We start from the raw sequence: 16857 nt of genomic DNA on the forward strand, positions 1-16857 counted from the left end.
ATGAGGGTACGTCTCTGACTCTTGACTGTGGCTCATCATGAGACTTTCATTGGCCAGCGAAATGTGAATGGAAATGACATGGTGCTAATTTCAAACTTAGCACTTAGGAAGCTTCACACATTATCTCTCACCCTCTTGTTCTCCTGTGATTGCTGAGACAAGAACATTTTTTAGCTAGTCAGCCACAGTGCGAAACAGAGCTGTCCTAGACATTGTGGCTTGAGGCAGAGCTGCCTCACCTGCCCTGCAAACTTGTAAGTGAGAACTAAATGCTTACCTTTATATGCTACTGAGATTTGAAGATTGCTATACGAGCAAGAGCTGACTGACACAAATGAAAAGCAAGGAAGAAAGGCCGGGAAGAACTCAGGGTGTTCTGAAGAGACGAGAGAAGCCTCAGCTTGTTAAAATTTATATTCAAAGCCTATATCTGTAACTATTTTACTATTTTGTCTCCAAAGTTTTCTACTGTATGCATGTACCATAATTTATTTCACCAACTTCTCTTCATGAACATGTAGGTTATTTCTAATTTTTTACTGTGTGACCAGTAAAAAAGACTGCTTACTACCAAAATAGTCTTGTGACTACCTTTAAACATTTGACTTATTTTTTCCTTAGGACACATTCCTAGAATCAGTAGTGCTTACTCAAAGGAAATGCGCATTTTTTCCTTTGGATAAGATGCTATCAGATTGTCTATGATCATTATCCTCATTACTGCATAAATTTTAGAGTGCTTATTACATGCCAGACAAATATGCTTGATACATGTTTTCTTATTTAAGCCTCACAATAATCCATGAGTAGACACTAGTATCTCCATTTTACAAATGATAAACCTAGTGAAAGAGGAAATCAGTAATTTGTCCAAGGTTGTAAAAAATAGAAGCAGGATTCAAAATCAGACAGTTTGATTTCCTTTACATACTCACTGATGGAGTATAACAGTGCCCACCCCATGCCTTGCGATTCCTGCTTTGTAGTAAAATAGCTACTTCTTTGAAAAATAAGTGAAATCATTTCATTGATCAGGATAACATGAGGGAATTAGGATTGTTGTGTAAGAGGAATGTAAGATCTATAGCCTGGAAGGATAAAATACTTTCTTTCTAATAAGTATTGTTGTTTCCAAATGTTGAGGAAATAGCCATTGATGTAGGTTTAAATTCATGTAAGAAGAGCTAGAAAAATGGGGCAAACATAGTAACAAAAGCAGAGTAGTCTTCTAGCATTTGATGGGCAATGAAAATCATGATGCTCTGTTCTCACTTATAAGTGGGAGCTGAACGATGAGAAGACACGAACACATGGTGGGGGAACAACACATACTGTGGCCAGTCGGGTGGGGTTGGGGGAGGGAGAATGTCAGGTAGAAGAGCTAATAAATGCTTTGCTTAATACCTAGGTGATGGGTTGATCTGTGCAGCAAATCACTATGGCACACGTTTACCTATGTAATCAAACTGCACATCCCGCACATGTACCCTGGAACTTAAAATAAAAATTCATGGAAAAAAATCATGATGCTCAGAAGAACAATTAGGAGAATTTACATCTATATATGACATTTGTATTTCCATATATTAATACTTTTTTTTTTTTTTGAGATGGAGTCTCGCTCTGTCACCCAGGCTGGAGTGCAGTGGCATGATCTTGGCTCACTGCAACCTCCACCTCCCAGGTTCAAGCAATTCTCCTGCCTCAGCCTGCCCAGTAGCTGGGATCACAGGTGCACACCACCATGCCCAGTTAATTTTTGTATCTCTAGTAGAGACGGGGTTTTACCATGTTGGCCAAGATGGTCTCAATCTCTTGACCTTGTGATCCGCCTGCCTCAGCCTCCCAAAGTGCTGGGATTACAGGCATGAGCCACTGCGCCTGGCCACTGATACTTTTATAATGCCATCATACTCATAGGCTTCATTCTTTTAAAATCACTTTACAAATACAATTTTCTCAAAGGTAGATGCAAAATCTTATTTGCCAATTTTAAGAAAAATTGCTCTCTACTACAGAAAATGATTTATGAACAATTATTTGATATGTTTTTTTTTAAAAGATGAGATAGGCTGGGTGCAGTGGCTCATGCCTGTAATCCCAACACTTTGGGAGGCCAAGGTGTGTGGATTGCTTGAGCCCAGGAATTTGAAACTGACCTGGGTAATGTAGTGAGATCCTGTCTCTACTAAAAATAAAAAGAATTAGCTGGGCATGGTAGTTCATGCCTGTGGTCCCAGCTACTTGGGAGGCTGAGGCAGGAGGATTGCTTGAGTCTGGGAGGTTAAGGCTGCAGTGCACTGTGATTGTGTCACTGCACTGTAGCCTGAGTGACAGAGCAAGACCCTGTCTCAAAAACAAACAAATAAATGCTAAGATAATTTAAATCTCATAAAGAATTGACCAATAATTTATTTTATTTTCATCTCTTTATGAGTAAAAAACAGTAATGCTTTATTTCCTACTCAATTCCTTCTTTGATGATCATGTGTTTTAGAAACTATTCAAATGTATCTGCTAAATTTTAAGTAAAGAATTGCATATAAGTAATTGTCTATAGTACAATTTTGCTTAATATGTTTTGTATACTGTTGTAACAGCTCTTGGACAGGTGAAATGTATAACTTTTATGTAGTTGCTAATGCTTGAGGTGTTTCTCAAATATTCATATAAAGTTTACCCGATTTTTTTCTTCAACTGCCATTCATTATAGAAAGTCCCCCAGTGGTTCAATTTTAAGTTTCCACTAGGAACTCATTAATTTTTTATTCTTAGTTATTCTTACTACTCAATCTTTTATTTTAAAAAATTATCATCTATGATTTTATAGGAATGTTTACAGTTAATTTCTGGAGATATTATAATTTATCTTTTATAAGTTATTTCAATTTGGGATGACCTTGTCCATTTCCTCTTCCCGACTTCACCTTCTTGTGTTGTCATGAATATGTCTATCAAGCCCTTTGCTTATTTTCCTATGTGCCCTTGAGATTCTTTCCTAAGCTTTTAAGAGATCAACTCGTTATAAATCTCAGTCTGTTTGCTTTTGCATATGCAGTTTTCATCTTTCCCCAGATAGCAAGGTCACTCCATTTTGATTTTCTTCCTGTATCACAGCAGCAAGAGGAAAAGGATGGGAAAAGGGTTAAAACATTTATGTAGCTTGTGTTCCTAAAAATAGCTATCATCTGAAATGGAAAAACTCTTCACATGAGCTCATTCCCCAGCTTTTAACTGCCTAATAGTGTGAGTCAGGTGCAGACACTGAAGCGCTATTCTGAAAGACCCTCACTTAGTATATAAATGTAAGAGGCTACAGTGGCTTGTCAGATCATAAGGTATGAAAGATCATGATCTTCCCTGTCACCTAACCCAGCACCATTTTTCCTTGACCATCTTGGTGTGTCAGAAAGGCACCTTCAGAGTCATGGTGACAAGGACAGGGGGAGCTGGCTGAGATGGAGGGCTCTAGGTAGAAGAGGTAGAGGGGTCAGAAAGGTACATGAGTTAAGAGGTTGGCCACAGACTCTTCCTACTTCTTTGCCCTTGTTCCGCCCCAGGACTCTTCACTTTCTTTTAGAACTTAAAAAAGTTGACTAATATTTTACGCAAATGAAAAAATGTGTGATATATATGTGTATATGGTTAATGATGCAAAATAAGAAAATGAACATTTATAAACCTACAACCCAAATTAACAACAAGAATATTATTAATGATATACCAGATTTCCAGCCAAGATGGAGTAGCAGAGACTGGATTTATCCTCTCACCTGAAACAAAATTAAACTAAACAAAATTAAACAAAAGAACAAAATACATGAAACAATGTTTTTTTGAAACTGTGGACATCAGGCAACAAAAGACGGTCACCCCTGAGAGATACGGAGAAAAAAGATGAGCCCTGCAATTGCCTCACCTACTGCATTGAGAGGGTCTCCAGGCTGTGGTACAGGGGAACTCAGGCAGGTCCCAGTGGAGTCCCAGAATTGAGGAGACAGAGCTGAGTCTGGAGACACCAAGGTGGCTAGAGCTCATGGATCCAAGAAATGGAAATGAAAAAGCTGCACACAGAGAGAATTCCAGAGATCTGCTGAGGGTCCCCACCAAGTATTCAGCAGAGTAGTAATCAGTGTGCTGATCTAGAAGGAAGGGGCTGAAGCACAAGATATAATTTAAAGAGTTTACTTGAGCCAAAGTGAGCACAGCTGCCCAGTACACACTTCCAAGTTAACTCACGGAGTGCTCAATCAGCTTTTGTTACAAGCAGGTTTTTAAAGGCAAAGGTAAGAAGAAGTGGGTGGATACAAAGTTCTTTGATAGAAATTTTCATTGGCTTACAGAGATGACATTGATTAGTTATTGGTTATACACTGTTGAACTATAGGATATGAGTCGTGGTGTCCAGCATATGGTATTTTATGGCTGCTTGGCATCAGTTAGTCTGGAGCCCGTATAGCAAGTGGCTTTACAAGATAATCACTCAAGGGGGAGTGATGTGACTGCAGTTTCATTCCAATGCCTCTCCGAGCCTGATAATTTAAAGGGGCTCACATTCCTCAGATAAAAAGTTTCTTCTTCTTTTTTTTTTTTAATTTCACAGGTGCATGTGTGTGAAAAAACTACCCCAGGAAAGAACCACTTGAAAGCATTAGCTAGTACAGTACCCAACACTCACACAGGGCTGGAAATAGTGCCAGTTCCCAAAAAAGGAGAGCGCAATTCACAAGGCATGTGATAGAGAACCCAGAAGGGTCTTACCTCAATTAAGACATGGAAAATAGAAAAACACTAAAATCCAACTTCTAGAGATGAAAACCAGTATGCTGGATGGGATTGAGAGCACATTAGACCACAGAAAACAAGATTAATGAATGCAAAGACAGAGCAATAGAAACAATCCAAAATGAAACAGAGGGTTAAAAAAAAAAATGAAAAGAGCATCAGTGAGGTGTGGGACAACTTCAAGTGGCCTAATATATGTGTAATTTTGAAAGGAGGGGGCCAGCTGGGCTTCCTGAGTCAAACAGGGGCTCAGAAAGCTGTAAAACTCACTCATTTTCTGCATCAGAACTTACTTCGGTCCTGAATGAATATTAAAGATATTAAAGATATATACTTAAAATATTCCTAACACCAGGATTTGTGCATGTGTTTTCTTCCCCAAAAAAGCTATAAACAGCAAAAATTTTGCTGTAAGCTTCCCTGTGTCCTCTCTCCCTCTCTCCCTTCCCCCTCCCCTAAAACTAAAAGGAATATTAAATGCCTGTTTTTCTATGACCAGCGAAATTTATCTATACTCCCAATTCCAATTCCTTGTAAACATACTTTATAAAGTCCTGTAAGATCGTTTCCTTTGCCATGCTGCTGCAAGGTCATAAAATAAATAAAACCTAAGTTACAATTCTGGTTTTCCTCAAAATCTAAGACATGTCACAAAATAATTTACTGCCTTTGTTTCTCGCTCTGGTAACATCTTCCCTCTACACGTATTTCCCACCTTAAAGAGTTTCAAAAGCAACTGCATCATCGACCTCTGACTACCCGCTCGAAACCCCTTCCACGCTGAAAAGCTTTGTACTGTCACTCTGCTCAATAAAGCCTACAGCTTTTTTTCTCTTGGTCCGTGTTTCCATCGCCACGGGCAGCCGCCACACCAATTCTTTGGTCTGGCTAAGGCAAAAATCTTTAGCGTTACAATTGGAGTCCTTGAAAAAAGAGGAAGGTGGATATGTCAGAGGCGTTTGAACCAGAGCAACTCCATCTTGAATAGGGGCTGGGTGAAATAAGGCTGAGACCTACTGGGCTGCATTCCCAGGAGGTTAAGGCATTCTTAGTCACAGGATGAGATAGGAGGTCAGCACAAGGAACAGGTCACAAAGACCTTGCTGATAAAAGGATATGGTAAAGAAGCTGGCCAAAAGCCACTAAAACCAAGATGGTGATGAAAGTGACCTTTGATCGTCCTCACTGCTCATTATATGCTAATTATAATCCATTAGCATGTTAAAAGACACTCCCACCAGCACCATGACAGTTTACAAGTGCCATGGCAACGTCAGGAAATTACACTATATGGTCTAAAAAGAGGAGGAACTGTCAGTTCCTGGAATTGCCCCCCCTTTCCTGGAAAGGAATAATAATCCACCCCTTGTTTAGCATATAATCAAGAAATAACCACAAAAATAGCCAACCAGTAACCCTTGGGGCTGGTCTGCCTATGGAGTAGTCATTCTTTATTTCTTTACTTTCTTAAATAAACTTGCTTTCACTTTACTCTATGGACTCACTCCAACTTCTTCCTTGCATGAGATCCAAGAACCCTCTCTAGGAGTCTGGATTGGGACCCCTTCCTGGTAACAGATAGAAAAAATATTTGAACAAAGAATGACCAAAAAGTTTTCAAACTTGATGAAAACTTGTAGGAGACAGGCATGTGCCACCCTAAAATATGACTTTTTGGCATAAGGATTATTTTGAGCTGATTATTTTGAGAAACAGTAGACACAGGAGAATTCTAAAAACACAGTGGAAGTTACCCTTCTGTAAGGGAAATTTACATTTTTAAAAGAAATCTCCATTTCTAAGGCTATCTCCCTCTCTGGGCTGGGAAAAGAAGGAGGACTAAATCACAAAAGGCTCTTATCAATGGAGAAGGCACCAATTTAAATCTGCATAATAAACCTTACTCTTGTTTGATTTTCCTGAACACTTTCCCATAGCTTGCTTTCCCAACACCCTTCTTTCTTTCTTTTAGTTGAAGATGCTACATAAGCCAAAATTCTAGGCCACCTCTTTGAGAGTTACTCATTTTTCCCTGATTATCTGCTTTTCTCTTGTTAATCTGTCTTGTTATAAAAGTCCCAGCTGAGAACTCAGAAGGGTAGAAGAAAAATTATTTTTTCTCCCCTACACTATAAATTTATAAATCCAAGATTCTCAATGAACCCTAAGCACAAAAACAAATAAAAACACCCCCCAAACAACAAAAACCATGAAGAAAACAGCATAAGGATTTAATAATCAAATTACTGAAAGTTAGTGAAGAGAAAATCTCAAAAGTGATCGGAGATAAAAAGACATGCTACACACAGAGGCACAAAGAAAACATCAGATTTCTTGTTGGAAATAATGCAAGTGAGAAGACAATGTAGCAACAACATCTTTAAAAGGTACTGAAAGAAAAATAAGGTGTTATAGATGTGTAAATTTTTAATTTTATAAGATGATGCCAAGTTAATTTCTACATGGCTATACTACTTTGCCCTGTCATTAATAGGATATAAGGATTTCTATGTCACTAAATCCCTTGTCAACACTTAGTATTTGTCAACAAAAAAGTCAAACTCTGTGAAATATTTGAAGAGATTTATCCTGAGCCAAATATGAGTGACCAATGGCCTGTGACACAGCCCTCAGGAGATCCTGAGAACATGTACTCAAGGTGGTCAGGATGCAGCTTGGTTTTATGCATTTTACAGAGACATAAGACATCAATCAATACATGTAAAATGTACATTGGTTCAGTTTGGAAAGGCAGGACAACTGGAAGCAGCAGGCAGGGGTGGGGTGGCTTCCAAGTCATAGGCAGATTCAAAGATTTTCTGATTGGCAATTCGTTATTATCAATAGAAAGGAATATCTGGCTTGTGATAAGGGGTTGTGGAGACCAAGGTTTTGTCATTCAGATGAAGCCTCCAGGTATCCAGGCAGCAGACTTCAGAGAGAATAGATTGTAAATGTTTTTTTTTTTTTTTTTTTTTTTTTTAATCAGACTTAGAGTCTGTTCTACCAGTAATTCCAAAAGGGAGGAGGGTATGATGAGGCATGTTCAGCTCCCCCTTCCCATCATGGCCTGAACTAGTTTTTCAGGTTAACTTTGGAATGCCCTTGGCCAAGAGGAGGGGTCCATTAAGATGCTTGGGGGGTCTTACAATTTTATTTTTGGTTTATATAATGTAAGAAGACTTCTTAGTCCCCATTTCCATTTTTGTAGTTATAAAATAGTACTCTATGGTAGTCTTAATTTAGATTTCCCTGATTACTGATGAGGTTGAGTCCTTTTTCATATGTTAATTTACCATTTATGCAGTTTCTTCCATGAAATATCTGTTTGTGGCTTTTATTTTGTTCATAGTGTGCACTTTTGTCTATTTCTTATTGGTTTATAAAGGTTTAAAAATTTAGTCTGATACAAACCCTCATGGCTTACTTCTGTTGAAATTATTTTTTTCTGATTGGCAACTCATCTCCTGACTTTCTTTATGTTGTCTTTTCATGTACAAAAGTTCTTAATTTTGATGAGGTTTAATTTGTCAGTATTTTATTTTACGATTAGTATTTTTGTCTTGCTTATGAAATCTTTGCTGATTCCAAAGTATTTTCTTCTAAAAGTATTAAAGTTTTGCTTTTTACAATTAAGTCTTAAATCCATGTCTGTAGGTGATGTGAAGCAGGTATCTAATTTCTTTTTTTCCCTTATGTATAAGCAGTTGTGTCAGTACCATTTAAAAGACCTAATCATCCTGTTTCTGATATGAACTGACAATTCTATCACAAAGTTTCATATATATGTGTTTTTAGAGCTTAGGCTATTTGACCAGCAATTTGCTTATCTTTGTCTCAATACCACATTGTCTTAGTATTATAGCTTTATAATACATTCTTATATATGGTAGTGCACATCTCCTTAATCATCTCAGGATTTTCATAGTTATTCTTGGATTTTTGCTCATTAATGTACACATTGAATCAAGTCAGCTTTCTTAGTATTTGTTGGGATTTAGATGATTTACATTGAATATGTAAACAAATTTGAAGAAAATTTGTACTTAATGACATTGAGTCTTCTAAACCATAAACTTAATGTATCTATTAAATTATGTGGTCTTTCTTAATAACTTCCCATAAATTGCACAGTTTTCTTCATAAATGCCCTGCACAAATCTTACGGGATTTCTTTCTAGGTGTGTGCGTGTGTGTGTGTGTGTGTGTGTGTGTGTGTGTGTGTATCTTTGTTAATTCAAATGGTAATTTCTAAAAGTTTATTTTTGATATAATGGAAACACAGCTGATTTAGGGAGCACTGATTTTTATATCCAGATACCTTACTAATGTAAGTCCTGGGAGATAGCTATTTGCATGAAAATCTTACACTTTGGGGGATAAGGAGGAGCATGTGCAGTGGTTCTATTCCTTGAAAAGAATTTTTTTGAGACAGGGTCTTGCTTTGTCTCTCAGGCTGGAGTGCAGTGGCATGATCATGGCTCGCTGCAGTCTTGACCTCCCGTGCTCAAGCGATCGTCCCACCTCCTGAGTGGCTGGGACTACAGGCATGCACTACCAGGCTTGGGTAATTTTTATATTTTTTGTAGAGTCAAGGTCTTCTAATGTTGCCCAGGCTGGCATTGAATTCTTGGGCTCAAGTGATCCTCCCACCTTGGCCTCCCAAAGTGCTGGGATTACAAGTATGAGCAGCTGCGCCTGGCCTGAAAGGTTTTGCACAATCATTTTGTTTCTTAGGGTTTTATCCAGTCTGTAAGGGTAATAGTGATCCTTACTCATAGTCTTGTTCTTTGTCACCACAACTTAGTTTCTGTTCCTCCAGTCACCTCTAGGCTGATTCTTAAGAAGTGAAAACAAGACTTATTGGAAAGACAGAGTAACAGAGAGAGAGAGAGAGAGCGAATGAGTGTGTGTGTGTTTTCCATCTATCTAAACAAGCCTGGAACACTCCAACATTTCAACATTTTACTTAGATGAGAACATCTTACTGTTGTCTCAATTTTGTACATGAGATAAAGCTACAAGAGGTTAAGTTACTTCATCAGGGTCAAAAAATTAGTAAATGGTACAGTGAGACATAAACTAGCTCCATGTCTAGTTCTGTGCAGTAGTGATATAAGAATTATAAGGTTTAACAGAAACAGAATTGTTGCTAATTGTCCCTGAGTATGCTTCCCTCTACACTGTAACTCAGCAGTCTTCTCTCAGGCAATTAGCAGCTTTATCATGTGGAAGAGGAAGAGGCTAAAATTCAGTCAAAATCAGGTCCTCTTTTGGGAAAATTAGTCTTTTGCAGTAGGGGTGTAGAAAGAGAGTCAAGAAATAAAGCATTGTTGGCTGGGCACGGTGGCTTACGCCTGTAATCCCAGCACTTTGGGAGGCCAAGGCGGGTGGATCACAAGGTCAGAAGTTCAAGACCAGCCAATATGGTGAAATCCCGTCTCTACTAAAAAAATACAAAAATTAGCCAGGCGTGGTGTTGTGTGCCTGTAGTCCCAGCTACTTGGGAGGCTGAGGCAGGAGAATTGCTTGAACCCGGGAGGCAGAGGTTGCAGTGAGCTGAGATTGTGCCACTACACTTCAGCCTGGGTGACTCTGTCTCACACACGCACAAAAAAACATAAGCATTGCTGAGCCTGGTGGCTCATGCCTATAATCCCAGCTACTTGGGAGGCTGAGGCAGGAGGATCACTTGTGCCCAGGAGTTTGAGGCTGCAGTGAGCCATGATTGCACCACTGCATTCCAGCCTGGGTGACAGAGTGAGACTCTGTCTCTAAATAAATAAATAAATAAAAATAAAGCATTATATCCTCATAGTGGCTTAGCATTTGGTAGGAATAGCAGATGTTGTACATCTTCTGACTTTTCAGAGGGTGAGCACCGGCTTCTTGTAGTCAAAAGGGACAAAGGGGAGACCATTCTCCTTACAACTATAATTTACCATACTAAGGTAGAACTCAATAAAGACCTTGTTTAAAATACCGTTAGCATTCAAGACTGGATCCTCTGGCCTCCCTTCTTCTCACCTGACTCTATGAAGATGTTGTAATATAGGGTTAATGCGTAGTTTGTGTCAAGGTTTTCTTTTGAACATTTTCCTAGAAAAAAGGGGGATAGCAATGCTTGTGCCCACTGCTGAGTCACAGAGGCTTGAATCAAATCCCTTCAGCAGCAGCCTAAGTAAACGATGACAAATGCTAACCCAGGAAGGACTGAGGTGGTTTCTAAGTTACGACTAGATTCTTTCCCATTCTACTACTCACTTCTAGATCCAAGTCCTGGCTCTTTTCACTTTAGAGACATCCTGTTTCCTACATGGCAGTCTTCAGTGCTGTCTCTGCAGTTTCAGGAACTATGACCTTTGATGCTGCTGGGGCTCAGAAAACAATACCCCAAAATATGGCACTTTGACATGCTGAACTAAAGAAGCAGCCTCAAGGTATCTCTCTCTGACCTCTCCTCACCCTTACCTACACCTCACCCCCATCCTCTTACTTTCCTGAAGCACTAGCAGGGACTCTCTATGGAATTTCCTCAGCTGACTAAGAAAGATTCTTTCCAAAAGAATTGCTGGGCACGGTGGCTAACGCCTGTAATCCTAGCACTTTGGGAGGCTGAGGCAGGAGGATCACTTGAGGCCAGGAGTTCAAGACCAGCCTGGCCAACATGACGAAACCTCATCTCTATTAGAAATACAAAAAATTAGCTGAGTGTGGTGGCATGCACCTGTAGTCCCAGCTACTCAGGAGGCTGAGGCAGGAGAATTGCTTAAACACGGGAGGCAGAGGTTGCAGTGAGCTGAGATTGTGCCACTGCACTCCAGCCTGGGTGACAGAGCAAGACTCCATCTCAAAAAATAAAATAAAATAAAATAAAATAAAATAAAATAAAATAATAAAATAAAATAAAATAAAATAAAATAGAAATGCAATTGTCTTAAAACTCCCTCCCTAGGAATCTCATGAAATAACCAGGAAAGATTAACCACAAGAGAAGAAACTAGGAGTCCTCACCTTGCCCTGACAGACTTCCAAGGGCAGCTCAGAGAGAGTACCTGAGAGGCTTTATCTGCATAATAAAACAATCTTTGTTCACAGTAAAGTTCTGTCCTTCACCTTCTGGCCACTGACCCCAGAGCTCAGAGGAACTTTGTCCCAGATCACTGTTCTTTGGGTTCATTCATTCCCCCTGAAAACCATTTACTGCTACACCCTTCATCTCCCCTTTCTCTATGAGAAAGGGTGTATAACCATTTGGACCTTACTGGGTTGTTGGGTAATCATCCTCCTTTAATTCCCCTGAGCTATACATGTTAAATACATTTTGTATGGCTTTTTCTCCTATTAATTTGTCTATAGTCCATTTTCAGCAAACTTTCAGAGGATAGAAGGGGAAGCTTTTTCTTGGTCCCTACAATGTCAAATTAAACAGATGAGACTAGAAGTCTGGGAGTGCAAGGACTTCTTGGGATCATATCATTGTTTTCCCTGCTTTGGTTAGGAATACTGTCTTACTAGTGCAAATCGATGGCAGTTGGTTCAGTTCAGAAAACTCACATGTGGAAAGGCAATTTCCTGTGTGTCACATTTGTGGGAACTTCACTTCCCCAAACCAGTGAGTTTAAGGGTGATTTCTCTTTCATTCACTTATAGAAGTCATACTCTCTAAAACATCTCCTTTCTCATTTTAGTGATTTCCAAGCTGTCTCTTCAGTCAAATGGACTTATTTCAGTTAAATTACAAATAATTGCTGCTAGGATGAATCGTGACTGAGAGTAATCAGTAATTCTCTTCCTGTCCATCCTCCATTAGATTTAGATAAAAATTCAATGATGTTTTTAAATCCCTGTGGGTTGGTTAGGAGAGGTGGGAGAAGATGACAGAGAGATGATGGAAAGGGAATTTAGGTAATGTTGCTGTATTTACTCACGTGCTTCCTTATTCCCTTAGTCAACTCAGTTTCATAAATTTTTTCAGGATCTTTTTCAAGAAGATCTTTTGATTTTTTTTCAGCCTACTCTAATTACTCCTTGTCTATGTTACTGTTCCTATTTGTACAGAGCTCAGACTACCCTATCATGTGTTCCTGCTTTTTCATTTCTTTTTTTCTTTTTTTTTTTTTTTGAGATGGAGTCTCACTCTGTCACCCAGACTGGAGGGCAGTGGTGTGATCTCAGTTCACAGCAACCTCCACCTCCCAGGTTCAGGGGATCCTCCACCTCAGCCTCCCAAGTAGCTGGGATTACAGGCCTGTGCCACCACGCTCGGCTAATTTTTGTATTTTTAATAGAGATGGGGTTTCACCACATTGGCCAGGCTAGTCTCAAACTCCTGACCTCAAGTGATCCATCTGCCTTGGCCTCCCAAAGTTCTGGATTACAGGTATGAGCCGTCGTACCTGCCCCATGTGTTCTTTTTTATAGTCTATTCGTTATATACATGATATATTTACTTCCCCAATTGTGGTGTAAGCATTTTTAGAGGATGCTTACACCACAACTGGGGAAGTAAATATATCACGTTCCTATTCTATTTGTATATTGCTTTACAAAGACATTCAGATAACATATGCTTGATAATGAATACATAAATAAATGTATATTATTTACATTTAGCATCTTCTCTTCCCTCAGTATTTGTGTATCCTGAAGACAGCTTATAGGCAAAATTAGAAGTATGGAAGTTATCAGAGTCTCTCCTGGCAGTTTCTGTATCTGTGTGTCTTGTACACAAACATTTGCTTAATGACTTTATGTTTGAAAATCTTACAACTAAGTGAAAATACGTGAAGTGAATAAAAAGTTTTTGTTATTCTAAACAGAAAAATTAACCCAAGATACCCAAAAGATAGAAAACATATAGATTAAACAAACTAAATTTATGTAAATAATAGATAAAAATAAAATAAATACAGTTTTCACATATGAATTTTTATTGTATTCATCAAAGGAGGAAGAGGAGACTTGGTTATAGGTGATGGTCAATAGAGGAGGACTGGGAGGGGATTATTCTTTCAAAGTCAGTGAAGATTCAGTGCCAGACCAGCATTCAATATCAAATTTAATGTGATTAATAATTTCCTTTACCTTAAGGCTTTGACCAAATAAAAGCTAAACACAAAAAGGCTTTATAGAATATTGAAATGGTGAACATGTACAGCAGATTGAAGAGTCATAGAAGATGCAACCCTCTCATTCACTTTGCTTGGCATGTGTATGAAAAACAGTATTTTGGGTTCATCTAAATATGTCATTGATTTGGTTTGGCTGTGTCCTCACCCAAATCTCATCTTCAACTGTAGCTCCCATAATCCCCACATGTCATGGGAGGGACCCAGTGGGAGGTAGGTGAATCATGGGGCCAGTTACCTTCATGCTGTTCTCATGATAGTGAATGATTCTCACGAGATCTGATGGTTTTATAAGGGGCTTTTCCCCCACTTCGCTCTGTACTTCTTGCTGCTGCCATGTGAAGAAGGACATGTTTGCTTCCCATTCCACCGCGATTGTAAGTTTCCTGGGGTATTCCTGGCCATGCAGAACTGTGAGTCAATTAAACCTCTTTCCTTTATAAATTACCCGGTCTCAGGTATGTCTTTATTAGCAGTGTGAAAATGGACTAATACAGTAAATTGGTACTGGGTAGTGGGGCACTGCTGTAAAGATACTTGAAAATGTAGAAGCAACTTTGGAACTGGGTAACAGGCAGAGGTTGAAACAGTTTGGAGGGCTCAGAGGAAGATAGGAAGATGTGGGAACGTTTGGAACTTCCTAGAGACTTGTTGAATGGCTTTGACCAAAATGCTGATAGTGATATGGACAATAAAGTCCAGGCTGAGGTGGTCTCAGATGGAAATGGTAACTAGTTGGGAACTAGAGGAAAGGTCTCTTGTTATGCTTTAGCAAAGAGACTGGCAGCATTTTACCCCCTGCTCTAGAGATCTGTGGAATTCTGAACTTGAGAGAGATGATTTAGGGTATCTGGTAGACGAAATTTCTAAGCAGCAAAGCGTTCAAGAGGTGACAGAGCATAAAAATTTGGAAAATTTGCAGCCTATGTAGTAGAAAAGAAAAACCTGTTTTCTAGGGAGAAATTCAAGCTGGCTGCAGAAATTTGCATAAGTGATGAGGAACCAAATGTTAATCACCAAGACAGTGGGGAAAAGGTCTTCAGGGCATGTCAGAGACCTCCCTGCTGTGTACAGCCTAGGAACTTGGTGCACTGTGTCCCAGCCTCTCCAACCATGGCTACAAGGGGCCAAGGTACACCTTGAGTCATGACTTCAGCGGGTGCGAACCCCAAGCCTTGGCAGCTTTCACATGGTGTTGGTCCTGCAGGTGTGCAGAGGACAAGAACTGAGGTTTGGGAACCTAGATTTCAGGGGATGTGTGGAAATGCCTGGATGTCCAGGCAGAGGTGTGCTGCAAGGGCAGAGCCCTCATAGAGAACCTCTGCTAGGGCAGTGCAGAAGGGATATGTGGGGTTGGAGCCCCGACACAGAGTCCCCACTGGGACACTTCCTAGTAAAGCTGTGAGAAGAGGGCCACCATCCTCTAGACCCCAGGATAGTAAAACCACTGACAGCTTGCACCATGCACCTGGAAAAGACTCAGACACTCAATGCCAGCTGTGAAAGCTGCCAGGAAGAGGGCTGTACCCTGCAAAGTCACAGGGTCAGAGCTGCCCAACATCATGGGAGCCCACCTCTTGCATCAGTGTGATCTGGATTTGAGACATGGAGTCAAAGGATATTATTTTGGAACTTAAGGATTTAATTACTGCCCTATTGAATTTTGGACTTGCCTGGGGCCTGTAGCTCCTTTGTTTTGGCCAATTTCTTCCATTTGCAGTGGCTGTATTTACCCAATGCCTGTACTCTCATTGTATCAAGGAAGTAACTAACTTGCTTTTGATTTTACAGGCTCATAGACAGAAGGGACTTGCCTTTGGATGAGATTTTGGACTTGGACTTTTGAGCTAATTATGGGATGAGTTAAAATTTTGGGGGACTGTTGGGAAGGTATGATTGTGTTTTAAAATGTGAGGACATGAGATTTGGGAGGGGCCAGGGCAGAATGATGTGGTTTTGCTTTGTCCCCACCCAAATCACATTTTGAATTGTAGTTCCCATAATCCCCACATAATGAGAGGGACCCAGTGGGAGGTAATTGAATTGTGGGGGTGGTTTCCCCCATGCTGTTCTCATGATAGTGAGTTCTCACGAGATCTCATGGTTTTATAAGGGACTTTTCCCCGCTTTTGCTCTGCATTTCTCCTTGCTGCTGCCATGTGAAGAGGGATGTGTTTGCATCTCCTTCTGTCATGATTGTAAGTTTCCTGAGGGCTCCCCAGCCATGCTGAACTGTGAGTTAATCAAGTCTCTTTTCTTTTTAAATTACCTAGTCTCAGGTATGTCTTTATTAGCAGTGTGAGAACAGACTAATACAGTCATGCAATTCAAAGTTGTTTCACACAATATTCTCTGACTACAAATGGTCATGTCAGGTAAATTGGTGAGTAGTACTGTGTGTCATTCAGGTTCTAAAAGGAAAATGGGCTGGGCATGGTAGCTCACACCTGTAATCTCAACACTTTGAGACGCCAAAATGGGAGGATCACTTGAATCTAGTAGTTTAAGATTAGCCTGGGAAAAAGAGTGAGACACTGTGTCTAAAAAAAATAAAAATTAGCTGGGCATGGTGGCACACTCACTTGAGCCCAGGAGTTTAAGGCTTCAGTGAGCTATGATTGCACCATAGCACTTGAGTCTGGGTAACAGAGCAAGACCCTGTCTCAAAAAAAAAAAAAAAAAAAAAAGAAAGAAAATGAACAGTATACAAGAGGGAATTTAACACAAGGAATTAAACAGGTATTGGAGGTCTAAGAAGGCAAAAGGGGAACTGATGTAACACAGAGATAGTAAGTGTAGAAAGCAAAGCAGTGATCAACCCTAGGGTTGTAGAAACAAAGGTAAAAAGGTTGGGTTGTTAGAACTTGGTAACTTGGATGAAGGGCCACACATAACTGGGAGGATGGCTTCTGAGAAAGAGGTTGCTGGTGGCCTTGGAACT

This window comes from Pan troglodytes, chromosome 1 (genome assembly GCF_028858775.2).
Source record: "Pan troglodytes isolate AG18354 chromosome 1, NHGRI_mPanTro3-v2.0_pri, whole genome shotgun sequence".
NCBI lineage: Eukaryota > Metazoa > Chordata > Mammalia > Primates > Hominidae > Pan > Pan troglodytes.